Source organism: Pseudopipra pipra, chromosome 3, assembly GCF_036250125.1.
Source record: "Pseudopipra pipra isolate bDixPip1 chromosome 3, bDixPip1.hap1, whole genome shotgun sequence".
Lineage (NCBI taxonomy): Eukaryota > Metazoa > Chordata > Aves > Passeriformes > Pipridae > Pseudopipra > Pseudopipra pipra.
The window spans coordinates 39,772,803-39,784,716 of NC_087551.1; the positions used below are offsets into that span (position 1 = coordinate 39,772,803).

The following is an 11,914-nucleotide window of genomic DNA, read 5'->3' on the forward strand; positions in this document are numbered from 1 at the left end:
ACTGTGGGCTGGTAGCACATGATCACAATTCAGAATGATTCATTAGGACTGCCTTTGTCAGCAATTGGCAGGGAACAGCTCAGAAAGCTGCTCTTTGCTGATGTCTCTGCACAAATCTTTACCATCCTTAAGAAACAAAGAAATCCACCGGCCCCTGAATAGCTTACTGGTGATTTTTTTCAAAGGAAAATTATCTGGATTTTAAATCAGTTAAGTAATGTTCTATTTTCTACAAGAAGCAAGTACCTGACATTTTCCCAGTGGCAGCCACACTGTATCTTTGTAGTATTTTTTTCGTCTTGTCTTCTGTTTAACAAGTACTTCATTTAGCTGCATTTTGTTAGAAATCATTTTAAGCACCTTCAAGTGTTCATGAAATTCAATCTGCTGTAGTAAGCTGTAACAATTCAGCTCAGCATTGCAGGAAGCTTTGTGTTCATAAAGAAATACACAATTTGCACACAAATCTAACACATTCACTTTCTTCTTTTTCTTGTAACGTAAGACATTTCATTGGAATGGGAGAAAAGGCACATCGGGGCTTCCAAACATAGCATATACAGGAACAAATAAACCCTCTTTAATACCCAAATTCACCAAAGCATATGTGCAGCTACAGGTTCTTTTCTTCTTGGTTGTTATTTGTGCCATCTCTGTGGAAACAGCTGACCAGACACACCTTCTCACAAGTGTGCAGATGTGCCCTTGGGATGAAATCTATAAATTAATAGGTGCTGTGACAGGTTGATGGGTTTGACTCACGGGGGTGAGAACTGAGAACTGAAACTGCGTGCTTTAGACATTCATAGCGTGGTTAAAATACTTCATATCTCTCTAGGTCATGTATAGTGTCATATACCATAAAACAACAAGGTTTTTAAAAGATACCTTGGTATCATGGCTGGAGCACAGCCATGTTTTGCTCTATCATTTACAGTAAGCTGATTACAAGAAGTGCTTATTACTCAGAACAATCCCCAGGGAGGACCCCACATTTCTGGTGAACAGTGAAAAAAGATTCCTTTAGTGAAAGAGTCCATGAAGTGAACTAACACATTGTACATGGTATGCAGAAACTGACACTGAGTATCAACTAAAATAATGATTTCCATCTTAATGCCTTGCACCATAAAGGAGTTCAGAAGCACTATTTTGTTGAAAAACACAATTACTATAATTGTGCTTATTAATATAAATAAGCAGATATACGTTTCAATAATTATTTAAAAATATCTCTAAGTGAACCCCATTCTGCCTGAAAAATACCCACACTGAACCCTTAAAACTTTGTTCCAAAATTCATGGTTAGGTGCTGAAACATAAGCAGTTTGATTTTCAAGGTGCTAAGCAAACTCAGGTCCCACTGACTGCAAAGGGATTTGTGGCTTCTCAGTGCTTCTGTAAATCAGGTCACTGATTAAGGTGTCTAGATATGATTTTAAGACCCTTACCAGGTGCAGTCAGCTTTGGAAATCCTGGATAAACAGCTTACAGAAGCAGAGCGATACACAGCACTGGGCAACTGTGGATTTGACTACATAGAAAAATATACAGAATGCAGAGTGAATATGGGAGAGAGAGGATAAGAAATGTCCAAACACTAAAACCCATGTACATGTACAGAGGTATGCTATAGCTTGGACAGAAGGAGGATTTTATGGCTTCAGCATAAATAAACTTGGACTTAGTTTTAAATTAGCACCTACTCCTAGATCCTGTGTATTTCCCAGAATGACAAGAACAAAAAAAAGTAAAATTTACTTTATACCAGGGTAGAACATGGAAAACTGAGCAGTTACTGAAGCAAGTTTGTCAAACAAGCTGTCTGTGTTCAGGCCATAATGTTCATTAGGCAAAGGTGGGGAAGATAAAGGGCCTGAACAGGAGTTTAGACAATATGCATAAAAAAAAGAATAGATACAACAAGTTATATTGTAGTACATACTACAGAAGGCTCCATCTCCCAGATCAGGAAAACATCTCCCCTATATTGGTACATACTTTCTTCTAGCAGACAAGGAAAACATCTTCCTAGCCTTCCTCCGTTCCACTGGTAGGCCAGCCTCGTATATCCCTCAGCCTCCACAAGCCCAGTGCACACACGCACTATCTAGAGGACATAGTACAGCAATGATAAATTCAGTGGGTTACACGCCACCTCTCTGCTCTCAGCACAAACTTTCTGATTATGCTTGTGGCTAACATTAACCCACAGCGGCCATAAGCACTGTACTGCTTTTTATCAGTGACCTATAACAACTCTTCACAGCTCGTACTTGAAGTCTTTAACCTGTTGCATGAGGGTAAAGGCTTCCACAACTTGTCTTCAGCAAAACAACCAGGATTTGCCTGAAGTATATTATAAAATGTACAGGGAAGCAAGCATCCATTTCCACTCAACAAACAAACTGCAGGTTTCCCTTACTGCCCTTGTGGATGCGATTGCCAACTCCAGCTTCATGGGCAGCACGTTGTAAACAACTAAAGAAAATGGGTGCTCTCTTGGTCAGGTGTTGCCAAGGGACGGCAAAGAACAGTGGTCACACAGATTGCATCACAGGCACCTGCCCTTGCCAGCAGGCGAGCAAAGGTTTGTTGTGAAACTCTGCATTGCAGCATTATAAGAAACTTCCTAATAGATCAAATTTCCCATGTGGTTCTTCAGTGCTTAAGAAGTTCAGCCAATGCTTGGTCCTCAGCACACTTCTGCTGCTGTCCAGGGATGTTGGGCAACTCCAAATGATCTGTTTGTTACTGTTTTCTTTCTAAGGGTCATTGTTCAAAGAAATAAGCTGAAGTGGACCTCCAGGGTTCAAAAAGTTGCTTATCTAGGCTGTCCCATTGCTATTTGACTTGAAATGAACAAAAGTAGATAACATAAAGTGCCTGGATTCTGCAAGTTGAACTGCTGCCCCTAGTGCTGTGCAAAGAGGTCTTGAGTTCTCATCTTTGATGTCACTCGCAGTTAATGAATTTGTTGGCAAGACTGTTAGCAAATCACTGTGCTAAAGCACTCTGCACCTAATGACTCTCACTAGTGTGTAGTTCTAGAAGTCTTTTAGAAAGGATTTTGCAGAAAAGAGCACTTCTAAGAAGGGAAGAAAATAAAGTAATTTAAGATTTTGTTAGAAAGTGAACCATCTTCATATTTGATATTATACTGCAGTAGTCCACAAAAATTGTCCTTAGTTACATGGGCAGGTTTTTTCATTCTTTTGAGGCTTCATGATTTCTTGGACTGTGTTTCTCATGACTACCAGGCTCTCGTGGTTTAAATGTGAAGTACTAAGTAAAGTATTATTGCTGGATGTTGAAGTCCACTCTTCTTCAAAAGTTGCTTTTCTCTAAAATTATCTGAAAAATTGTGAGGCCATTCCATTCAGTTCCACACCAGCTGAGACGTACCAGGGGAGGTTGCCAAATAGACAGGCTTCTTGCCAAACCAAAGAAAAATAAAATGATATTCTGGTTCAGCATTTTCTTTTGCTCCATACCCCATGACGCCTATGATTACGAAATTCAACAACAACATTTTGAAGGAAATAATTCTTCCTATATCTATTCAAAAAAACAAGTGTGACAAAAATCTGATGCTGAAAAAGATCTGTCAAGTAGCTGGTGGAGAGTGGGACTATTAAGACTCTTTGAATTAGACAAAGGGTAGAGATACTGTGGAATTCATGATGATTTAATACACCTAATTCTTCAAACACTTACACCTCCTCTTCTTTCCTTTTGTATGTCACAAAAGTACCAGCTCAAGTCCTTGCACTCCACTCATTTAAATTTAAATAGTTTTTTGGAAAGGCAAATTCTTCTGAAGGTTCTTGTAATGCGACTATTAAAATAGAGGAATTTAACTATGTGGTGTAAGCACACACCTTCTGCATCTAATACTAAGGCCAATGTAATTTGGTGCGTTACATCACATGATCATCATCATCATTTCCTGATGAGAGATGGTGGCCAGGATACTCAAAAGAATGGACATTCCCTTGGAACAGATTCAGCAATCTAACTACTGGGCAGGCACCTAAACCAGTGCCCATTCAACATGACAGATGAATTAGCCAGTAAATCCTGAACCTGTAATTTCTCATTTGTCTTTGGATTCTGAGAACCTTATTTGAAGCCTTTTCAACGCTACTGCGTTGCAGAGCAAGAGTACTTAGCCTTGAAAAATACTGCTGATGGGATACTTCTGTCCTTCATTTGGAATGGGCTCATCTCCAAGTCATGGACTACGTCACCATCATTGGGATCCAGCGTCTCTGTGCCATTCAACATTTAGCAACTCTGTTAAAAGCCAAACAGAGGGCTGGGAACCAGTTTTCTCAAGGGAAAAAATGTCCTTTCATTGTTGGGCTTTCTCTGTGCCTGGGCATGTTAGATTTCACTATTAATCCTGACGCAGACCTCATACTCAAAACATGTCTAAATAAAACCCTCATAATAAATCAGGATTTATTATTCTAATCTCATTTAGGTCATACAGTGGCGTAAACCAGTACAAATGCAGGGCCTTAACCCATAATCCGTAAGGCAGCCAAAGCTTCCATTGGCTTCACTTAAAGTAATGCCTATGCATCAAGGGCAGGAACTCACCACACAAACTAATCAGAGTAATGCAAAGCAAGAAAAGAATGGTTTCATGGTTTCAGCCCATACTTGACCAGAAGAAAATTTTCTAAAATAATTAAATATGTTACTCAGTGAATAGAAGAGTGAAAGAGACACAGCCTGAAAATGGAAGCATTAGAACACCCCTGCCTTTGTGTCCTTTTCGAACTTTGTCTCTATTAGGGTGGTTAAACATAGATTTCAGACTCTCCTGCAGACTTTTCCATTGCACAACACGCAATAGGAGCAGTCTCAAGCTTGGAATTGCAGTCTGTATTCCAGACTGGTAAGAAAATCTTGGACACCCTGACATTTACATCTATGATGCATGTTCCTTGGTTTTTAAAGCAAGACTCAGTAAACTGAGATCTAAGAATAAAAAGAACTGTTGCTTTTCACTGTTTAAATCATTCTTTGCAGCTTTCAGTTTCCTGGATGCCTCCATAATCCAGAAAGACGCTTTGAGTCCGTGCTGGCTCAAGCAGAATATATCCTCTCCTTTGCTAGCCTTCTCTGCTGTCTTTGACATAGTTTACCACCTTCCTTGCACCCATCCCCACCCCCCACTGTAAAAACCCATTAAAAAGGAACTAAAGCAGTTAGGCATTTCCCTTCAGGGGGGATTCCCTTAGATAGGTCAGTCAGCTGTGTATGAGCTGACTGGAAAAAGGAGGTGGATTAAATGTGGGCTGATAACAGAGGATGAGGTGGATTTGAGTGCTAAAGATCACTTGGCCCTGTGTCCAGGGGTTTCATATTATCTATGACACTTTCTGGCAGGAAACATGTCTTCTCTTCACGAGAGTTTTGATGGGTAAATAATAAAAGTCCATTTGAAAACGGATGATTTTAGCCACATCCAGTAAAGGGAGTTAATTCATTTTCTTCCCTTGGCTTCTGATACTTAGATAACATGAAGCATCTGGCTCACAGCTAATAAAGCCCTAAATGTTAGAAATCACCTGCTTCAGCCCTCTGTTCATTTAGGCAGCTGAGAATTCAGCTGTGGAAGCAAAGAAGTCCAGAATTTTTCTTAAGCCTTCTCAGGTAAATGAGGCCTCTGAAGGGCTGCTGCAGAAACTTGTCAGCTGTTGGGTTGTCCTTGGAGTAGTGATGAAGACATTTTTATTAATGAGGGACTCCAGTCTGGCCTTTCTGGGATATAAAAACAGGATGGAAAGCGGTAGCCACTGTAGCTGGTAGCAAAGGATTGTGTCTGGGACTGCAAGGTGATGTAACTATGCGGAGGAACAGAGAATTCCTGAAATATGTGTCAAATTTACGGCTCAGAGTTGAATTCCTACAAGATCAGCTTTCTTCGATCATTACTGAATCTGCATTTTAGCACATCTCGAAAGACCTGAGATACATTTGTAAATCCTGGGCTAAAACCAAGTAGTAAACAAACCTTTACAGAAAATTTGCATTCAATATTGAACACATAAGATTCAGACAACAGCACCCCGTTCTATCATTTGTATGTTGCATCCCATGTTTTCACACGTGTGTTTGTGCTGTTACTTTCCTGCTGCCATATGACTTGTCCAAGCTGTCAGCCTACACCTGAGGGCAAAGGACTCCGGTAGCTCCTCCAGGTTCAATTAGAGGACCGAGAGAGAGCTGGCACCTCCTCTGTCAGGGCAGCAGGGTGTCATCTACAGCCCCTCAGATCGTGCTGCGTCCTCAACCCCTCCGAGGTGCCTCTCTGTCAGCAGAAAGGAGGTCTTCACCTCGCTCCACCGTCCCTCCGTCCGGGTCTGCCGGCAGGAAGGGACAGGGAGGCTGGCTCAGAGCCCCCCGCCAGCCGCCCCGCTTTGCGAGCCGCCACGACAACGAAGCCGTCTCGTCCCAAGGTGCGGGGCCACGGGGAGAGGCAGAGGCACAAGGACAGCCCTGAGCCCCCAGGAGAACGAGAGGGAATGGGAGGGAGCGCTGAGGCGGGTCCTGCGCGACCCTTCCCCTCAGGCAGGGCAGGCAGAGCCACCACCATCCCAGCCTGTCCCTCCGGCACCGCCGCGCCCCCTCGTGGAAAATGAGAAATGGGAAGGAATGGTTATACCAGCTCCTTCCGGATGGGTTTAAATTCTGGGTTTGTTAGCGTAGTTTTGGGGTTTTTTTCTTTTTTCTTTCTTTTCCTGCTGATCATTTAAGATGGACACAAAGATTGAAGCTGCTTGCTTTCCTCTGCAGCTCTGAAGGTATCAGCTTTTCTGTACTGCCTGCCTGTGAAGATGCCTGTTTTCTCCATAAAGCTCCCCTGGAAGAGAAACAGAGGTTGTACATAGGTTCATGTCCCTTAGCCAGCTGCATTTAGCCAGGCAGTTTCCTGTCCCGACCAGTAGCTTTTCTGTATTCGCCCCTGTTGCAAAGCAGTAACCAGCATTGTCCTGATTGCTTCTGCAGTGTTTTACTTGGTTATGAATTGTGCCTCAGTGGCAGAAATCAATTGTGCTTTGTCTCCTCTTCCTTTACATCAGTAACATACAATTATGTGAAACACAATAGTAGCCACCTTAACAAAATGTTGGTTTTATTGGGGGAAAAGTGACAAGTATACTTTGCATGTTCATAAATGGAACTGCCTTTTCTTCTAAGACACTGAGAGATGATAGTTTCATGAATGCAATAATCATGTCAACTGCTTCTGTTTGTTTTTACCGTGCAGAACATTAAATTGCATGAGACTTCAAATGGACCAGCTGAATAAATTGCTCTAGTGGGTGGACCAGAGCAAAGAACTGTAAAAGCGTAAAAAAAAAAAAAAAAAGAAAAGAAAAAGAGGAAAAGAGAAAGTTTGAAGAAACAGAGCTGCAGATGTTATTACAGGAACGACATTAAAGAAAAACTCTGCTTGGAGACAGCATGTGCTATCTCTCAGTCTTTGGGGGATTTTTGTAAAATTCTCACAAGCAAGTTGTTTGATGATATCATCATGTGGATAGCAAAAACTTTGTCTTTCTCATTTCTTTTTATAAACCTGTTTCTATGTAAGTTTATTATATTAAATAAGCATCCAAGCCACTGTTGTGGTTTAACCCCAGCAAGCAGCTAATCAACATTGTTATGCTAAATCCAAAAAAACGCACTGTATCAAGCTGAGAAGAAAATTAACTCTATCCCAATCGAAACCAGGACAACTACAAATATGATTTCTTAATAATCATATATGGCAATACATTTACAATAAATAATAACTGTAAAAGAAAAAAATAGATTGGGTCACTATATTAATATTAACCCTTCATATATTAGTAAATATAAATATAATTTAAATTATACCTAGATGATAATTTATAATATTCAAGTATTCAGTGATAAGATATTAACTATTTAAAGATTAGGATATGGTGGAATTAAGGTTGCCAATGCAAGTTTTATTTGAAGACATTTGCATGAATTTTGTGGTTTTACCTTTAGTGATTGTTTTTCCCCCAGGATCCATACTTCAGAGTGGTAGTGCAACAACCACTGTTGTAGGAGGGACCAGAGTTGTTAAGAAGCAATATTGTTGCTTGTAGGGTGTAAGATATGTGTGAACTGACGTTTAGTAAAATAAGGGTTTTCCCCAGGTCATATCAGCTCTTTGTAAGTACAGGGTGAGGAAAGCTGAGGGATTTTGCAGAAAAGAGAGTGAAGAAACTATCCAGTAGGACATGCTGTGAAAGGAAGAGGAATAAAATGATTTAACAGCTGGGATGGAGGGCAGGAGAAAGTATTTATCCTGGACATACTTCTATTACCTCCAGCTGTTTAGACTGTAGTTTATTTTGAAGGAAAATCCAGTGTAGTACAATGGCAGGTTTCCAATCCCCGTCTAGAACAGACAAAATTACAGTAAAATTCCTTCAATCATTTTTGCTATTAAAATGTGTTAAGAGTTGTGTACCTATGTGCAAGTGTATTTGCTTCATTTTAACTATGCCATTGCAGATGCTATCTGTATGTTTCATCAGAAACTGCTGGGTTTTGTTTCATTTTTCACATTTGGTTGCCCAATATTTTTTAAAAAGTAATGACTATCTCAACCTCAGCTAGGCAAGGGTGGTACAGCCACTTGATAAATGAATAGAAAAAAATGTACAGAATTTCAAACTGCCTCAATGAAAGAAACTGAGCAGCTGAATTTGAGTCTTGTTAATGTATGAAATGTTTTCAGGTTTGCATAATTAAATCTGTAGGTTTAAATTCAAGAGATGTACTAAAGAGACCTTCATCAACGGCATTGATGTCACAACTAAAATCAAAAGTAATTTTAGCTACCCGACAGAGCTTGGGATTGTTATAAGACAGGACTGCTTGTCCCAATTGTTTCTCAGTTTGTTGACATCAGGTGTGCATAAGTCATGTTAAGTATTTGCTTTCTTGATAACCACAAGTATAAAACTGTAGTCCTACAAGGCATATGGCACATTGCACATTGCTAAAAGCATGTCCTGAGTTCAAAAATACGGCAAAAGGGTATAAAGATATGAAAAAGAAAGAAAAAATTTCCAGGACTGTATCTTCAAAGGTAGGCTATGCAAGCCTCTGTCTGTATCTTCAGACAGCTTTGGTTATAATTTGGTTAAGATTTTATCCAATTTATTCTAATAACCTACCTGTTTTATAGTGTTTATGTCTAGCAATAATTTTTAATTAAGAGAAGCAAAATAGTAATGTCAGAATGTTTGCAATAAAAAAGAGAGTGATTTGATAGTTAGAAGTCAGTAGGGACAGTGGAGAATCAGTTTCACCCATAGAGCTCTATAAAAATGAGTTACAAAAGAAAAATTCAGTCTTCTAAGTATTTTCATGAGACATACTAAATCTAAACTATTTTTGTTTCTTCAGTTTACAGAACTTTGTAAAAAGAAAGTGATTTCTATTAAAAAAAAAGGTGAAAACAAAACTAGTTATTTGTACCATATATCCTCTTCATAAAAGCCTTATAGCAGTATATAAAAATCAATTTAATGTTAGAAGGAATTGGATATATTGTGGGAAAAAATATCTTTTCATGGAAAAGTAAAGCAACTACCTCTCCTTCTGTGCTTTCTCCTGCAAGACAGAGATCATGGAAAATTCTCGGCCTTTTTTAATTCACCATAAAACACAGAGACTAATGAGGAGAAAATACAAATGTGTCTATCGCATTTTGTGATAGATACCCGTGTATGCAAAGCAGTTGAAAATCCTGAACACTCAGTAGTAACAAATTCTATCCTTTCAGGGGGATTCCACTAATATAAACTTACAGTCTGAGTGTTTTAGCTTTCATTACATATTCCTTGCTTCCACAACATTTTTAACATTTTTTTACATTAAGCAATTTGATGAGGTTTTTTTTTTTTTAATTTGCTTTGCTAATACAAAATCAGAGCACTTTTAAACTCCTAGAAACCCACATGCTGCCAAATTGTTGGAAGAATCTTGAGCATTACCAGAACTGGAGTAGGTAACTTTACTAACAGTGCCACCACTTGTCTTTTTGCACAGAGACAGATTATGTTGATTTTATCCTCCTCCTCAGGGACATATTTCTATCTTGAAAATTATGATTGCTTTCTTTGTTGAAGTCACTGTATATATTGATTTCACTCCAGTTTGTATGATATACTGGCAGAAGATCTGATACAATATGTATTCTTACACATGGTTGGGGCATCCAGGAATTTGTGCTAAGATTGAATCTAATCATTGCATATGTATTCTGTTTCTATCTACTTACGTGATCTTGGAGAGCGTATTTCAAAGGAAGTCTATCCATTTAAATTCCACATAAGTATCCAAATCCATGTAGTTACAGTAAGGAAATATAATGGCTACTAATGAACTTCCCCAGTTTCAGTCTAGGCGGTTTTGGTTATATAATTGGTAAGAGTAATCACAATCAAATATACATATCAGCCAGCTCTTGGAATCACTGCTACTCTGCAGGAGCAGCCACTAAAAAAAAAAAAATAAACTGTACCAACCTGCATAAATGCACATGCACTAAAAAAAAAAAAATATCCCCTCAAAAATAAATATGCAATCAGATAGGAACTGGTTTAGGTAGACCATTATTTTCAACATGGACCTTTCTCATTTTATTATTGGACACCTCAATATAGATTAAGAGTTTCTGTAACTACACAAAATAAACATTTTTAGATCAGTAATTTACAGATGATCTTCAAAGAAAAACATACAAGTTAAAATATGTTGAATGTGATTAATAAGAGAGTCAACACTTCTGGATCAAACAAAAGATATTTTTTACAAGCTGTCATGCACCCAGACACCCTGCCTGCTACAGGTGCACTTACTTAAGTTGTCCCTTTTTTTATTTGAATTTTGAGCATACTCAATGGCCAGAAATCTCAGAGGAAAAATATTATGATGATAATTTATAATAATTTAAATGATAAAATATTTTTTAACAAATTAAATAATTTAACTTTTAATTATAAGCTACAAAGTATATATTTTAATACATGATAACGTAGTTTATGAATATTGTAATTAACATTAAAATTAAGTGCTCTTTCTGTGCATAAGCTTTACAGTCACTGTCCCTGCTTTTACATAGTGTATGTGTGTAGTGACTGGAGGCAGCTGGAGGCCACTTACCGAGAGTATGACCTATTAATATATTTAGTCAAACGGTGTATTTCCCTGGATTTTACATAACAGATCTAGCAGCAGCTCCGATCAGCCTGTTCACTGCAGGTATCTTCATGGCAGAGGCCAGCGGAGGGTGCTGATGTTACTGTTCTGTGCCGGAGCACGGTGGAAAGGAACCCAGGGTAATGTACTGGGAGTACCGTGTGCCAACGTGAGGTCCTGTGGTTCCCCTCCCAGCGTGGCCTGTGCAAACTCCCACCTGCCACAGCCTCGAAAATCCATGAAGCAGTTAATAATGCTTGACAGTGAGCACGGTCTCCAGTCAGAAAGACAGGGTGTGTTAGCTATGGACGGCGGGAGGTGGGGCAGCAGGAAGGGAACAGCTTCCTTTGAGAAGGAGCCTGCAGCAGAGTGCTTGAAAAAGCTGTGAGGTAGGAGTCAGTGGTTTGTCTCTCTTTCAAAGTGTAAGGCGTGAAACATTGGCAGACAAGAACTTTTCATCAGTCACTGGAGTCAGTCTATCATGCTAGGGATTTGAGTTTGTCTGAGCTCTGTTTCTGTTTTGAAATATCCCTTTGGAGCTGCACAACAGAGGCTTATGTCCTTTAGCATAGAATCATAGAATATGCTAAGTTGGAAAGGACCCATCAGGATCATTGAGTCCAACTCCTGGCCCTGCGCAGGACACCCCAAGAATCACAACATGTGC

The 11,914-nt window shown here is 39.4% G+C and overlaps 1 long non-coding RNA gene across 1 annotated transcript; it reads right to left on the reverse strand.

The window, feature by feature from the left end:
* Positions 1-8,176: 8,176 nt before the first annotated feature.
* LOC135411342 (uncharacterized) lies at positions 8,177-11,485 on the reverse strand. The gene is made up of 3 exons (XR_010429106.1): positions 11,406-11,485; positions 8,361-8,434; positions 8,177-8,276 (listed from the first exon to the last, which is right to left on the reverse strand). It is a non-coding gene; the product is annotated as an uncharacterized LOC135411342 (long non-coding RNA).
* Positions 11,486-11,914: the final 429 nt, after the last annotated feature.